The 16,906-nt window shown below is 42.6% G+C and overlaps 1 protein-coding gene across 11 annotated transcripts in view; it reads left to right on the top strand.

Annotated features, from left to right (window-relative positions):
* AUH (AU RNA binding methylglutaconyl-CoA hydratase) overlaps positions 1-16,906 on the top strand; it is a 176,369-nt gene that overhangs the window by 111,525 nt on the left and 47,938 nt on the right. For 2 of the 11 annotated variants that reach the window (XR_004966653.1, XR_004966654.1), the window contains exon 8: positions 15,922-16,051. The exons of the other annotated variants lie outside the window; for them this stretch is intronic. The gene's annotated coding sequence lies outside the window, so the exon portion shown is untranslated. The remainder of the gene's footprint in view (positions 1-15,921; positions 16,052-16,906) is intronic. 11 annotated transcript variants of the gene reach the window in all.

Here is a 16,906-nt window from a genome sequence, read left to right as displayed (position 1 = left end):
TAGAAAATCTGAATACCTCTATATTTTTTTAAGTAATTGAATTTGTGATTAAATTATTTTCCCATCAAGAAAACTCCTAGCCCCATGGCATCAATGGTGAAATCGTTAACCATTTGAGCGAGAAATGTTGCCAATCTTACCCACATCCTTTCAGAAAACGAAGGAGGGAATAGGTCCCAGCTCATTTTATGAGGCCCTCATTATTTTTCTGCCAAACCAAAGCTATTAAAACAGGGGTCCTCAAATTTTTTAAACAGAGGGCCAGTTCACTGTCCCTCAGACCATTGAGGGGCGGACTATAGTTTAAAAAAAAACTATAAACAAATTCCTATGCACACTGCACATATCTTACTTTGAAGTAAAAAAACAAAATGGGAACAAATACAATATTTTTATTTGCATATGGCCCGCAGGCCGTAGTTTGAGGACCTCTGTATTAAAAGCAAAGAACTCGACAGAGCAATATCCCTCATGAAAAGAGATGTAAAAATTCTTAACCAAACTTTAGCACATCACACCCAGTCAAATGTCAAAGATCAGCTGGCTGTGGGCGGCAAGCCCACCTGTTCCCAGGCCCTGACGGACGGGCTGTTGAGGAGCGTCAAGTGAATGCTGGGCAGAGGGACTGCAGTGTTCCTGGAGTTGACTCCTGCGTCTCTGAGTCAGACTATTTCTTCTGTCTTCTGTTTCCTTGTGTGGGAAATGCCAAGGGGCTGGGGTGGAGGTGAGGGATGGGGGATGACTGGATCTCGGGCCATGTTGTGTAATGCTGATGCTTGGAGCCTGAAGCTGCCACCACGCTGCTCGGCCGCGTCCTCCTGGTGCGGGCTCTGGCTCTGTCGCTCACTCATCTAATACAGTTGCGTAACCACATATTGAATTAACTGACAAGGGCTGATCTGGGTACCATGGATCCAGTCAATAAACATAATTTTTTTAAAATTAGTAAAGATAATATACTTAAACTAAGCAGGATTTTATTTATAAATTAATATCACATCAACAGAATAAAAGAAAAATTGTGTGCAGAAAAAGCACTTAATAGAATTCAACATTGATTCATGATTAAAGAAAAAACAAAAACCCTTAGTAAGTTAGAATAGCAGGTATTTCCTCCGTCTGACCAAATGCCTTTTCTAAACTACCTCTAGCTCACATACTCAATGATGAGGAACTGAACCCTTTCCCGTAATGATGGAAACCAGGCAAGAATGTCCACTCTCATCACTTCTACTCAGCACTGAACTGTAGGTTCCCGCCAGTGCTGCAAGAAGGAGAAATGAGACACAGCTGGGAAAGAGGAACTAGCGTTCTCTCTGACAGGCGCAGTGAGCATGTGCAGAAACATTCTTAAGGACTTTACCAAGAACACGATTAGGACTAGTAAGGGAATTGAGCACACTCTCTGCATACGAGGTCAACATATAAAAATCAGTCGTGTGTCCATATAACAGTAATGAATACTTGCAAAATGAAAGTAAAGCATCACTTCCCTTTACAGTAGAATCTAAAAATATAAAATATTTAGGAATAAGTTTAACAAAATATATGCAAGATCTGTCCACTCAAAACTATTAAATAAAATGGAGAGAAATGGAAGAAGACTTAAACAGAGAGACATAGCATGTTAATGTATCAGAATATGCATATTATGGAAATGTTGGTTCTCCCGAAATTGATCTATAGCTTCAGTGCAATCTCAGTTAAAATCCTAGCAGCATTTTCTTTTTTTGTATAAAATGGCAAAGTGATTCTAAAGTTTATATGGAAATGCAAAGAACAAAGTTGGCTGAATTACACTGCCTGATTTCAAGATTTGCTATAAATGTAAAAAAAAAAATCAAGACGGCGTGATACTGGTGTGAGAACAGACCCAAATGGGCTCTCACAAATGTGATGGCAATGCAAGTGGGAAGGGCAGTGGTGGCGCCCACTCGTCATCGTTACAAGAAGCGTCAGAATTTCAGAAGGATCTTGGTCAGAGTTTTATTAGCAAATGTATTTTAGGACAGATTTTATGAAGTATTATTTTATGCTGCTAAATGGACCATAAGCCTAATTGCTGCAATCTGGGTAGATGCATATTTGTTTTACAGTTTAAGCCTCACTAACTGATTTAATAGATGAGTCCAAAGCACTTTCAACTACTTCCAGTTATTACAAATGATCAATCTCTTTTGTTTCTAAAATCATATGTAACTGAAATAAAATGTTTATGTGGCATTATTTAAATTTAATTATACTTAATTCCTGTAAATAGAAGATAAAATGCCAGAACTGAGAACTTGTCCTTTTCTAGTTTTTAAACAGAGCTGCATAATTGATAATGCCTCAATTCATGAACAATTAGCTTGTTTTTGAAAATTACAGAAAAGACATTTCCTAAATTAATTCACATTATACTTTTGTTTTTAAATAATAAAGGTCATTTCTAAATGATAGCTTTACTGTGTACCAAGTTAGCTTTTGCTAGTTTAAAACAAAAAAGTCAATTTTATGACTTTGTGAAGTTGTAAGGGGACATTATAAATAGCTTTGGTACGAAAGACATGTGCATATACAGGCATAGGCACCTTTAATCATTGAAAGGCGCTTGGCAGGGCAGTCTTGGAAATGTCCTCTGTAATAGTTTTTCTGGCATCTATGTTAGACTGTTGCGTGTGTTACTATGTTTATCTTTATCTAATCAGCCCTTGCTGTGAGGTTTGGTTATTTTATTACAAGCAGCTGTGCAAAGCTTTTTCTTTTAAAAACTACATTCTTTTGTAGTGCTGCCATCACTCAGATATTACACATGTACGCAGCAGATTCAAAGCAAGTAAACTGTAGAACGAGATGAAATACACGATGTCACTGTATTTCATGACACCTTTGTGGGAAACTACCCTTTCAGGACAATTTAAAGTGAAGGGATTGCCCTGGCGGGTTCCCAATGGTGAGAGGATCCTCAGTGCCCATGGGGCACATTCAGGAGGCGGCCCATCAGTGTTTCTCTCTCACATCGATCTTTCTCTCTTTCCCTTCCTTTCTGTCTAAAAATTGATGAATGTATCCTTGGGTGAGATTTACAATAAAATGAAGGTATTTAGTCATAACAAAAGGTAGAGCCGGTGATGTGGATCATCACTCTCATGTGTTTTCTGAACATGGAACAACTTGTGCTGGGGCTAGCTCGGACTACTTTTAGTGTTCTGAGGGTGAAAAGTATGCCGACATTTAATTAGTTTGCTCTGATGCTGAGAAATGTGTACATATTAGTGTATACATGTAGTGAGTTTATGAAACTATCAGAAGCCTTAGAATTCTAAGTCTGTGCTCCAAATGGGGACTTTGGAATATATGAGCTGTTTTTAAATCTAAGCTGAAAGCTCTCTGTAACATGTGTGCAGCCATTTAAAATTCTGTAGCATCCGATGCAGTTGACCTGAGTCTGTGCTGTAGGCCCGGTCCTGGGATAGCCACTGGGCCGTCTGGAGTTTCCACATGGAGCCTGAGAGGTAGGTTACTCCCACCTTACAGATGGGGGAGTGACTCTTCGAACCTCCTCTAGGGTCACATAGCTGACTAAGGGTATTTGTTCCAGTGGATGCATCGATGGCCCACTGGACCACTCAGGCTTGTTGCTAGTTAGGAGAAGTGCTCTGATATGAGGAAGCTGTCTTCACAGTGAAACATACTGCATGACAGCACATACATGGTTGGCAATATAGACCATTCTTTAAGTTTTGCATTAACAGACGAGATAGACACTTGGACAGTTTGCTCTTTTAGATTAGCCATTTCTTATTCTAAATTCCTTTTCGTTTCTATTGCCACTCTGTTAATCCAGACTCCCATTTTCTCCCACCTGCGCCAATCTAGCATTCTGTAATTAGTCTCTTGGGATTATGTCCTCTCCTTGGTACATTTATGCCCCATATCATGAGTGCAAAATTAATTTTACTCTGAAACTTTCTGTTGCTCACAGCGATTATCAAAGAAGGCGTAAGCTCATCCGGGCATTTGAAGACTTGAATTTCGCTCCTCAGTTTTGCCCTTTCCGTGACCTCTCCATGCCCCATCTCAACCATGACCCCGCCTGGTGCTGGGAAGACTGGAGCTGAGCTTCACATAGAGACCTCATCTTCTCTCCCATCCGCACATAGCCCCGTACCCTCCCCCGAAGCACTTCCTTGCTCCCTGCGTAACTCCTAGCCTGTGCCTCTTACAGCGGTACCCAGTAGGCCTTCCCTAGCTCCCCGCGTAGCAACTGGCCTGTGCCTCTTACAGTGGTACCCAGTAGGCCTTCCCTAGCTCCCCGCCTAACTCCTGGCCTGTGCCTCTTACAGTGGTACCCAGTAGGCCTTCCCTAGCTCCCCGCGTAGCAACTGGCCTGTGCCTCTTACAGTGGTACCCAGTAGGCCTTCCCTAGCTCCCTGCGTAACACCTGGCCTGTGCCTCTTACAGTGGTACCCAGTAGGCCTTCCCTAGCTCCCCGCGTAGCAACTGGCCTGTGCCTCTTACAGTGGTACCCAGTAGGCCTTCCCTTGCTCCCTGCGTAACTCCTGGCCTGTGCCTCTTACAGTGGTACCCAGTAGGCCTTCCCTCGCTCCCTGCGTAGCAACTGGCCTGTGCCTCTTACCTAGTAGTTCTGGCATCACCTCACAAAATCTGGGAAATTAAGGTAAACAGATTTGTGAACACCATCCAGCCATTCACTTCTTCACACATCTGCAGTTTTTCTTATGTCTGGTCACTGCACTCAAGATAATTTATATATTTTTGATACTCCTTTTAAAAAAATCTTTATTGTTGAGAGTATTATAGATGTCCTCCCTTATGTTTCTCCTTGCCTGCTACCACCCCTTTCCCACCTCGCCCCAGGCCTTCACCCTCCTATTGTCTGTGTCCATGGTTATTCGCATAAATTCTTTAGTTAATCTCCTCTCACCCCCCCCACCCCCCTTCCCTCTGAGATTCATCAGTCTGTTGCATGCTTCTATGCGTCTGGTTCTATTTTATTCATCAGTTTATTGTATTCATTAGATTCCACATATAAGTGAGATCATGTGATACTTGTCTTTTTCTGACTGGCTTATTTCACTGAGCATAATCATCTCCAGGTCCCTCAATGCTGTCTCAAAGGGTAAGAGATCCTTCTTTTTCTTTAAATTTTCTTTTCTTTTCTTTTTTTTTAAAATTAAATCTTTATTGTTCAGATTATTACATTTGTTCCTCTTTCCCCCCCCCATAACTCCCCTCCTCCCAGTTCCCGCCCCACCCTCCGCCCTCACTCCCCACCCACTGTCCTCATCCATAGGTGCACGATTTTTGTCCAGTCTCTTCCCACATCTCCCACACCCCTTTCCCCCCCAAGAATAGTCAGTCCATTCCCTTTCTATGTCCCTGATTCTATTATAATCAACAGTTCATTCTGTTCATCAGATTATTCATTCACTTGATTCTTAGATTCACTTGTTGATAGATGCATATTTGTTGTTCATAATTTGTATCTTTACCTTTTTCTTCCTCTTCCTCTTCTTAAAGGATACCTTTCAGCATTTCATATAATCCTGGTTTGGTGGTGATGAACTCCTTTAGCTTTTCCTTATCTGTGAAGCTCTTTATCTGACCTTCAATTCTGAATGATAGCTTTGCTGGATAAAGTAATCTTGGTTGTAGGTTCTTGGTATTCATCACTTTGAATATTTCTTGCCACTCCCTTCTGGCCTGCAAAGTTTCTGTTGAGAAATCAGCTGACAGTTGTATGGGTATTCCCTTGTAGGTAACTGAGTTTCTTTCTCTTGCTGTTTTTAAGATTCTCTCTTTATATTTTGCTCTTGGAATTTTAATTATGATGTGTCTTGGTGTGGTCCTCTTTGGATTCCTTTTGTTTGGGGTTCTCTGCGCTTCTTGGACCTGTAAGTCCATTTCTTTCACCAGGTGGGGGAAGTTTTATGTCATTATTTCTTCAAATAGGTTTTCAATATCTTGCTCTCTCTCATCTTCTGGCACCCCTATAATTCTGATGTTGGTACGCTTGAAGCTGTCCCAGAGGCTCCTTACACTATCCTCGCATTTTTGGATTCTTTTTTCATTTTGCTTTTCCGGTTGGGTGTTTTTTGCTTCCTCGCATTTCAAATCATTGACTTGATTCTTGCGCTCCTCTGGTCTGCTGTCGGGAGTCTGTATAATATTCGTTATTTCAGTCTGTGTATGCTTAATTTCTAGTTCGTTCCCCAATATAACATCGAGGGTCTCATTAGTTTTCTTGTAGATCTCATTAAGTTTATCAGCGGCTTCTAAACAGTTCTTGAGAGACCTTAAAAGTGTGGTTCTGAACTCTATATCTTCCATTGACAATTTTGTCCTGTTTCTTTGTCTCCGCATTTTGTTATGCTTCCTTGGTGCACCCCCTAGTGGTCTTTGTGCGCAGTCTTATAGTTAAACCTTGATTGTTGTAGCTAATACCAGGGAGGGTTTGACCTCCAGGCCAAGTGGCTATGAGAATCAGCTGTGTCTGCAGTGAAAGAACTTCTGTCCTCTAGGGAGGTGCTAATCTAGCCTTTGCCTGAGGCTATCTGGCAAATGCCTGTGTGCAGGGCTTGGGCAGGGCGGGTCGCACAGGATCAACAGGGTGTCCCGGAGAGAGCAGTTATGGCGCCTCTCAGTCCTGTCCCCAGGGGCTCTGCCTCTCTGAGTCCCAGCACCCGCTGCAAAGCTCAGAGAGAAAGCTGCACTCGCTCTGACCGAAGTCAGACAGTCCCGCTTCTCCCGTTTGAGTCTGGGTCCCTAAAGACTTGCCTGTATCTGGAGCTCAGAGTCTGCGACTCCCTCCCGATTGAAAATGCCAACCGCGCCCTCCGCCGCCGGCCCGCTCCGCGCACTCCGCACCTCAGAATTTGACTTCAGCACTGCGCCTCCTCTGAGTGTCCGTATGCGTTTCTCTTTCCTCCTAGTTGTAGGACTTCCACTCAGCCAGCGTTCCTATGGTTCTGGGTGATGTCCGTTCCGTTTTTTAGTTTCACTTTTGAAGTAGTTGTTCAAGGCAGCAAACTCCGGCGTTAACCTATGCCGCCATCTTGGTTCTCCTCTAAATTTTATTTTCAACATAAAATTTTTTAGTACTTGGGTTCTGGCTAGGAAAGAATTCAGAGCAAGACCCAAACTATAAGAGAACATTTTATTGGTTAATCACAGAGATATAAAAAGTAATTCCTAGAAGAAATGGGCTTAAGAAACAAGTAATAGAGGTAAAGGAAGGGCCCTTGGAACTTAGGAGGGAGGAAGCTGATGGTAACTGCCTGGGGGGAAGGGAAAGGCATGGAGAGTGGATTCTTCTTTTTTACAGCTGCCTAGTACACCATTGTGTAAAATGTACCAGCTTTTTATCCACTCATCTGCTGCTTCCAGATCTTAGCTATTACAAATAATGTTGCTATGAACATAGGGGTGCATGTATCCTTTTTGATTGGTGTTTCTGAATTCTTAGGATATATTCCTAGAAATGGGATCCCTTTGTCAAATGGCAGTTCAATTTTTAATTATTTGAGGAAATTCCACACTGTTTTTCATAGTGGTTGCACCAATCTGCATTCCCACCAGCAGTGCACTAGGGTTCCTTTTTTTGCACATACTCACCAGCACTTGTTGTTCATTTATTTGTTGATGTAGCCATTCTGGCAGGTGTGAGATGACACCTCATTGTCGTTTTAATTTGAATCTCTCTGATGATTAGTGACATTGAGCATTTTTTCATATGTCTCTTGGCCATTTGTCTGTCCTCTTTGGAGAAGTGTCTATTCAGGTCCTCTGCCCATTTTTAATTGGATTGTTTATCTTCCTTTAGCTGAGTTGTATGAGCGCTTTATATATTTTGGAAATTAACCCCTTATCAGATGTATCCTTGGTAAAGTGGGCTCCTTTTTCATTTTGATGGTGGTTTTGTTTGCTGTGCTGAAGCTTCTTAGTTTGATGTAGTCCCATTTGTTTATTTTTCTCTTTATTTCTCTTGCCCTAGGAGCTGTATCAGTGAAAACTCTGCTATGTGATAGGTCTGATATTTTGCTTCCTACATTTTCTTCTAGTATTTTAATGGTTTTACAATTTACATTTAAGTCTTTTATCCATTTTGAGTTTATTCTTGTGTATGGTGTAAGTTGGTGGTCTAATTTCATTTTTTTGGCATGTACCTGTCCAATTTTTCCAGCACCGTTTATTGAAGAGACTTGTCTTGACTCCATTGTATGCTCTTGCCTCCTTTGTCAGATATTAATTGAACACAATGGCTTGGGTCAATTTCTGGATTCTCTGTTCTGTTCCATTGATATATATATGCCTGTTCTTGTACAAATACCAGGCTGTTTTGATTACAGTGGCTTTGTAGTATAACTTAATATCTGGCATTGTGATCCCTCCAACTTTGTTCTTCTTTCTCAAGATTGCTGTGGCTATTCAGGGTCATTTTTAAATTTCATATAAATTTTTGTTCTAGATCTGTGAAATATGCTGTTGGTATTTTAATGGGGACTGTACTGAATCTAAAGATTGTTTTGGGTAGTATGGACATTTTAATGGTGTTACTTCTATGAGTCCATGAACATGGTATGTTCTTCCACTTGTTTATATCTTCTTCTATCTCTTTTTACAACATCCTGTAGTTTCCTGAGTATAGGCCTTTTACCTCCTTAGAAAAAATTATTCTTAAGTATATTAATTTTTGTTGCAATGGTAAATGGGATTTTTTTTTAGTTTCTCTTCCTGAGAGTTCATTATCCTATATAATAAAAGGGTAATATGCAAATTGACCCTAACAGCAGAACGACTAGGAATGACTGGTCACTATGACACACACTGACCACCAGGGGGCAGACGCTCAATGCAGGAGCTGCCCCCTGGTGGTCAGTGCGCTCCCACAGGGGGGAGCTCTGCTCAGCCACAAGCCAGGCTGATGGCTGCCAGCACAGCGGTGGTGGCGGGAGCCTCTCCCGTCTCCTCAGCAGCGCTAAGGATGTCCGACTGCAGCTTAGGCCTGCTCCCCGCTGGCAAGTGGACATCCCCCGAGGGCTCCTGGGCTGCCAGAGGGATGTCTGTCTGCCAGCTTGGGCCTGATCCCCCGGGGAGTGGGCCTAAGCCAGCAGGTGGACATCCCCCAAGGGGTCCCAGACTGCAAGAGGGCACAGACCCAGCTGAGGCCCCACCCCCCCCGAGTGCACAAATTTTTGTGCACTGGGTCTCTAGTTGGTATATAATAATTCCATCAATTTCTGTATGTTAATTTGTATCCTGCTACATTGCCAAATTTACTTATTACTAGGTGTACTGGTTAATAATGCGGATTTTGTAATCAAAGAAAACACGATAATTTTAAGAGAAACATCAAAAGTGCTTTATTCAAAATAATATCCATCGTTAGCTACACATTTCCCCCATCTTTCAGGTAATTTGTGGGTACCGTTCCAATAGAACTTTTCTTGTTTTGATGCAAACCATTCAGAGACCCAATTTTCCACTTTTTCGTACAATTTGTAGTGCTGCTCAGAAAGTGTGTGCCATCGATCAGAACAAGTGGTCATCTGAAGGAGCAAGGTCTGGTGAATATGGCAGGTGGGTTAATACTTCCTAGGCAAGATCTTTTAACGTGTCTTTAACTGGTTTTGAAGAGTGTGATGGTGCATTATATGAAGCAAAATTACCTCGCCATGTCTTCTGGCACATTCTGGTCATTTCACGATCAAAGCAGGTTCAGATTGATTATTTGTTGTCGGTAGTGATTAGTATTAACTGTTTCACCTGGTTTTAGAAGCTCATAATACACCACACCTTCCTGATCCCACCAAACGCAGATCACTGTCTTCTTTCCGAAGCGATTTGGCCTTGCAGTCGATGTTGATGATTGACTTGGATCAACCCATGATTTTGTGCATTTGGGATTCTCAAAAAATAAATCCACTTTTCATCACCAGTCACAATTGGATGCAAAAAAGACTTTCTTTCATGCCATTGAAGCAAGATGTTAATGATGACTTTTCGGTTTTCCATTTGTTTTTTGTTCAGTTGATGTGACACCCATTTTCCTTCCTTTAAAATCTTTTGCATTGCTTGTAAATGATCGGAAATTGTTTGCTAAGCAACATTTAATCTTTCTGCAAGTTGCTTTTGAGTTTGACATGCATCTTCATCCAATAATGCTTGTAGTTGTTGGTCTTCAAACTTTTTTGGTTGACCTGGACGTTCTTTGTCTTTCACATCGAAATCATCACTTTTAAAGCATTTAAACCAGTGTTCACAAGTATCTTGAGCTGGAGCCTGTTCACCATAAGCTTTCTGAAGTATTCAGCAGCACTTTTCTTCAAAATAAAGTAATGAATTAAAACTTCCCACAAATGCTCTTTTTTTGGCACAAAATTTGACATTTTTAAGCGTAAAAATATCTGTTTGACACATGAAATTTTGAAGCTTGTTGTCAATACAACAAAATAGCATACATATCAAATCTCATATATATCAACATATGTGTAACTCTGTCTTTTGAAAAAAATGCTCATTATTAACGAGTACACCTGGTAAATCTGGTAGTTCTTTGGTGGACTCTTTAGGGTTTTCTATGTACAATATCATGTCATCTGCAAATGATAAGAGTTTTACTTCCTCCTTTCCAATTTGGATGCCTTCTATTTCTTATTATTGTGTATCACTGTGGCTAGGACTGCAGCACTGTTGGAGTGTTGAATAAGTGGTAAAAGTGGACATCCCTGTCTTGTTTTACTGCTTTTAGGTTTTGCCCATTGAGTATAATATTGGCTGTATGTTTGTTATATATGAATTTTATTGGGTTGAGGTATGATCCCTCTATTCTCACTTTACTGAGGCTTTTTTAAAAAAACTAGAGGCCCAGTGCACGAAATCATGCACTTGGGGGGGGGTGTCCCCCAGCCCAAATTGTGAGAGGGTGCAGGCCAGGTCGAAGGACCCCACAGGTGCACAATCGGGGCCAGGCAGAGATGCGGGAGGCTGGCAACAGGGGAGTGACCATGGGAGGGCTCCAGGGTGTGTCCATCCCGTCTCTCTCAGTCCTGATAGGCCAAACCACAGCAGCAAGCTAACCTACCAATTGGAGCATCTGCCCCCTGGTGGTCAGTGCACATGATAGCAAGCAGTTGTGTAGCCTTAGCATATCATTAGTATATTCCCTTTGATTGGTTGAACGGAAGACCGGACACTTAGCATATTAGGCTTTTATTATATAGGACGGGTATTGGATTCTGTCTTATGCTTTTCCTGTGTCTATTGATGTGATAATGTGACTTTTGTCTTTCAATATGTTTATGTGATGTATCACATTTATTTATTTGCAAATATTGTACCAGCCTTGCACCCCTGAAATAAATCACACTTGGCCTGGTGTATAATCTTAATATATCACTGTATCCAATTTGCTAATATTTTGTTGAGGATTTTATCATTTGTGTTCATCAGGGATATTGTCCTGTAATTTTTTTTTCTTTGTAGTGTCTTTATCTGGTTTTGGAATTTGTATAATGCTGGCCTTGTAAAAACAGCTTGGAAGTCTTCCTCTTAGATTTTTTGGAATAGTTTGAGGAGGATAGGTGTTAGTTCTTCTTTGAATGTTTGGTAAAACTCCCCTGTGAAGCCATCCAGATTTTGTATGCTGGGCATTTCTTTTTTTTTTTTTTTACCACTATGTCAATTTCATAATTTATTATCAGCCTATTTAATTTTGGAAGATTGTATTTTTTAAGAATTTGTCCATTTTACTTAGGTTGTCCGGTTTGTTGGTATATAGTTGTTCATAATATTTTCTTATACTAGTAATCTTTTGTATTTCTGTGGTGTCAGTTTTTACTTAACCGCTTTTGTTTCTGATTTCAATTATTTGGGTCCTCTCTTTTTGTTTCTTTTTTTCCTTTTTAAATTGTTAAAATTATATTTTTATTGATTTCAGAGAGGAAGAGAGAGAGAAAGAGAGAGAGATAGAAACATCAATGATGAGAAAGAACCATTGATCGGCTTCCTCCTGCACGCCTCTTACTGGAGGTTGAGCCCACAACCCAGGCATGTGCCCTTGATCGGAATCAAACCCAGGACCCTTCAGGCGGCAGGCCGACACTCTATCCATTGAGCCGAACCAGCTAGGCCTCTCTTTGTTTCTTGATGAATCTGGTTAAAGGTTCATGAGTCTTATTTATCTTTTCAAAGAACCAGCCCTTGGCTTCATTGATCTTTTATATTGTTTTTTAGTCTCTATGTCATTTATTTCTGCTTTGATCTTTGTTATTCCCTTCCTTCTACTTACTTTGGGTTTTTCTTGTCCTTTTCTTTCTAATTCTTTTAGTTGTAGGGTTAGATAGTTTATTAGAATTTTTTTTTTTTTCAATAGGCCTGTAGTGTGATGAACTTCCTTCTCAGGACCGCTTTCGCTATGCCACATAGATTTTTAGGTTGTTACTAGAGGCCCAGTGCATGAGTTTGTGCACCAGTCGAGTCCCTCGGCCTGGCCTGTGGGGATCGGGCCGAAACTGGCTCTCCGACATCCCCTGAGTGGTCCCAGATTGTGAGAGAGCGCAGGCCAGGCTGAGGGACCCCACTGGTGCACGATTGGGGCCGAGGAGACATGCAGGAGGTTGGCCAACCAGGGAGGGACCATGGGAGGGCTCCAGGGCATGTCTGGCTCGTCTCACTCAGTCCTGATTGGCCGGACCCCAGCAGCAAGCTAATCTGATTGGAGCATCTGCCCCCTGGTGGTCCAACCAGTGCACATCATAGTGAGCGGTTGAGTGGCCTTAGCATATAATTAGCATATTACACTTTGACTGGTTGAATGGCTGACCAGTTGACCGGACACTTAGCATATTAGGCTTTTATTATATGGGATGTGTTCATTTTCATTTGTTTCCAGGAGGGTTTTATTTGTTTTCCCTTGATCTCATTAGTAACCCATTCATTGTTTAATAACATGCTATTTAGCCTCCATGTGTTTGAATGCTTTTGAGTACTTTTATTATAGTTGGTTACTAGTTTCATGCTCTTGTGATCCAAGAAGATGCTTAATATGTGCCTAGATGTAGGTCTTTCTGGGTTCATCTTGATTGGGACTCTGTGTTTCCTGAACTTAAGTGAATTTTTCCTTCACCAGCTTAGGAAAGTTGTAATTTTCTTCTAACAGGTTCTCTATTCCTTGCTCAGATTCTTCTCCTTTTTTTTTCACCCCTGTGATGCAGATGTTGTTATATTTCATGTTGTCCCATAGCTCCCTTAGCTATCCTCCTGCTTAATTTTTTTTTTTCTAAGTGCTGCTCTGATTTGGCGATTTTTTTCCTACCTTGTATTCTGATTTACTGATTCGTTCCTCAGCTTCTAATCTACTGTTGTTTCCTTCCAGGGTATTCTTTATTTCAGCTGTGCCATTCTTCATTTTTTGTGGATTCTTATGTATGATTTCTCCATCTTTATTCTTGCTTATGAAGTTCCCTTTAAGTTCCTTATAGTTATAATTAAGTTGTTTGAACATCTTTATAACCATTACTTTGAACTCTGATAAATTGCTAGCCTCCTTTTCTTAGTTTCTTTTCTAGTGATTCCTTCTTTTCTTTCATTTGGGGGTTGATTTTTTGTGTCCCCATTTTTGCAGTCCTGTCTTCCCAAGCACTGGGTCAGACATGCCTGGTTGCGGCAGCAGGTCCATGTGTGTGAGCGTGCCAGGTCCCAGTGGCAGCAGCAGGGCCAGTTATCCAGGGCACCTTGTCAGGCTCACTGGATTGGGGCCTCAGGTCCCTGTGTCCAGGCATGCTGTGGGGCAGGTGCACTATATCCATACTTTCACCTGCAGACCTCGCAACTACCTCCACCTCCACCAGGGTCATTCTGACATGTAATGAGCTTGGAAAACATCACTGAACAATGTAATGGCACAAACCTTTCTTAGAGCCCTCAAAGAACTGTTTTTGTTGTATTCTTTGTACTAAATGTTGATTTTTAAGTATGCCAACAAACACATTAGGTTTATTTCTACTTTATTTAGTTTGAACTGTAATTCTTTCCTCTCTTTATTTAGCTTACTTGACTTTCTGTTGCTAATTTCTTACATTTATAAAGTATTATTTACATGCAGTAGTATTATTTGTCTAACACTTATTCTGAGGAATACAAAGATTTTGCGCTGCCTAGTGATATATTTAAATAGCCGTGTGGAGTAGTCTGAAATGAGGTGCTTAGTGTTGCTTCACGAGGAGCCGCGTGGGATAGACAAACTGCTCCGTGATCAGTCTGCAAAGCTGCTGCCTGCAGTCCTCCTGGGCTTTCCCGACACTGAGATTGGGGATCACAGAGGAGTGACAGAGCTGTGAAGGCCAGCTCCTCACTACACTTGAGTGGAAGGAAACTGTTCGGTTTAGACAGACGCCTGCTCTGGGAGGGGAGGCCGCTGGGATGAGGCAGGCAGCGCCCCTCTGGGCCCTGCACAATCTCTCCAGTTTTCTCTTCTCTTGAGTCTTTGATCACATCACACCCCGTAATTTGTTTTCTGTGGATGTGTTTATAAACTTAACATAATACAAGGAAGGTCATTTATAGACTTCGTTTTTAGGATATACATTATGATGTATTGATAAGTACGGACCTCTGAAATCAGGATATTTGATGAATGTGAGAGCTGTCAGCTCACTTCATGTTATCCCATGTGGTTCTGGTAACCGTGGGAATGATGACACCAAATTAACTTCCCACATTTCTCCTGGTTGCAGAGGCATATACGGTGTGAGGTTGGAGTACGTATTCAGTCCCGTCTTGCCTTTCCTGTGTTTCTGAAGGACTGATGGAGTCTGTGCACACCTAATCACTCCAAGCAACTGAAAGGCCTTGTCTAAGGAATTGTAGGGTGAATTGATTTCTAAGGAGTGATAGACGCCTGTGTGCTTCTAAAAATTATGACATATATTGAATTTAAAGAAAAACAAACAGCAAAAATTACTAGTAATAACAGCTGGTACAGAAACAAAACGTTTGCCTATTCTCATTACGCTTTCATCTGTACCATCTGTGACTCTAGTCCAGTAGTTCAGTGTGGAAATTAAAAGTTTGTTTTCACTCCTCCACATTATAAGGTCAGTTTCAATGGCTTTCTTTCTTTGCCTTCAGGATACCTTTGTTTCAATTTAGTCAAAATGTATATCATATCCACACCTAGTGTTATCTTACTCTTAATAGAGTTAAACTCAAGTATTTTTTGCTTTTCATTTCCAACGTGTGGCTGCCTTGGTAATTCAGATAGCCCTACCCTTTCTGTCCTGCAGCCGTTGGCGTTGGTTCAGCAAGGTATGGCCACAGTCTTTGTGGCTCAGAGAGACTAGTGAGCCTGTGAGTGAGCACCCAGCTCTGCAGGGACGGCCTCTCGGGCCTAAAGCGGGGGATCATGGCCACACCCCAGGGAGCTGGTGTGAGAACTCAGTGAGCTAATGAAGTACTTACAACCGCCCTGCCCCTGGCTTGCTGTTGTGCTTTTTTCCAAGGCATCATTATTACCATGGGGCTGTTCATTGATCTTATGTGAAAAAGAAAAAATTCCGCTTCCCTACCATCACCAGAGACAGGGGGAGGGGAGAAAAGGAAGATCGGTTGGTAGCTGATAGATCTCCTCGACAGCTTTGGCTGCTCCGCTAGACATTGGGAACCCTGAGGGCCAGGGGGGACTTGGAAGGGACAGGAAGAGGCGAATGTTTACGAAACCCGTACAGGCACAGCACTGAGGAGGCCGTGTGACTTAGTCTTGGCTTGCTCCGTGCAGGACTTTATTGGACGTTTGCTGCATGGGATGGACGTGCTGTAGGTTATGGGATGGACTCAAATGTGGCGAGGAGCAGGGCGAAGGGAACGCTCTCCTGGCCTGCCCTCGACATTGGGCCCCTTTCCCTTTTTCTTTTACAGGCTTATTGGGAGCTTATTATCAGTGGAAACCACAGCTTCTGGCTTGTATAGTGAGTACACGATCAGCCAGTGACTGACTTGTATTTCCCAGGCTCCAATGACTGACTCCTCTCAGACACCGAGCTACTTTGTAAGTAGTAAGACTCAACGCGAGTCCATCTGTCGTATTCGCAGCCCCAGCACACCCCCTCACAGCCTCTGCTCTGGGAGGACCTGTGAGAGGAGAGGTTCTGCACTGGAGAGGATTGGAAGGGAAGCACCCAGACATGTGTCGTGCATCCCAGGTTGGGAGGCCTGTCCTGCTGCTGCGCGTCCTGGAAGTGCAGTCGCTGTACAGAAGGGGGCTGGCCAGGCACCAAGGGCTGACTGTGTGGGACATTTACCCGGCCAGGTCATCTTCCTCCCCTGGAGGTGCTGAGTCAGACTCAAAAGGCGAGTACGTTCCTGCGGGGACCCCACAATCCCCGGTGCCTGGGCTCCTGGGACCCTGCCCTTTCTCTAATGTCAGAGCAGACACATCGGTGGGCTCGTGGCTTCCCTGTGTTCTGGGGAAGTCACGTGTGACCTCTCTATCAGGCACTTACTGGCCTTCTCAACACCCCGGGGGTGTGTGTTGATGTGCTAGTAGGAGTCCTCTAGACCCTAAAGCCAGCCCCTTTCTGCGCTGAAGGTAGGATTCTTGGGCAGCCCGACAGCACATCTCCGTGGCCCAGCCTGACAGAGGCCTGTCTCGGGGTGATGTCTGCCCTCAGAGGCCAGCAGTGACTCCCTGGGAAATTCTCTCCTGTTTGATGAGATTAAAAGTATAGGTGCTGTTTTTCAGACAAGAAAACATAGTGAATATGCCCTCAACACTTTTTTAGTTTTTAATTAGTGATTTAAAATAAAAACCGTGTGACATCAGCTGACTAGCTAGGTGTCTGGAGGCTACCTGGGCCCAGGAGACCCCGCTGCCCCTGAATGTGCAAGCAGGGAGGGCAGTCCT

Source organism: Myotis myotis, unplaced genomic scaffold (assembly GCF_014108235.1).
Source record: "Myotis myotis isolate mMyoMyo1 unplaced genomic scaffold, mMyoMyo1.p scaffold_m19_p_31, whole genome shotgun sequence".
In the NCBI taxonomy this organism is placed as follows: Eukaryota; Metazoa; Chordata; class Mammalia; order Chiroptera; family Vespertilionidae; genus Myotis; species Myotis myotis.
Note: the sequence above shows the minus strand (reverse complement) of the source record. Positions and strands in the feature narration are given on the sequence as shown.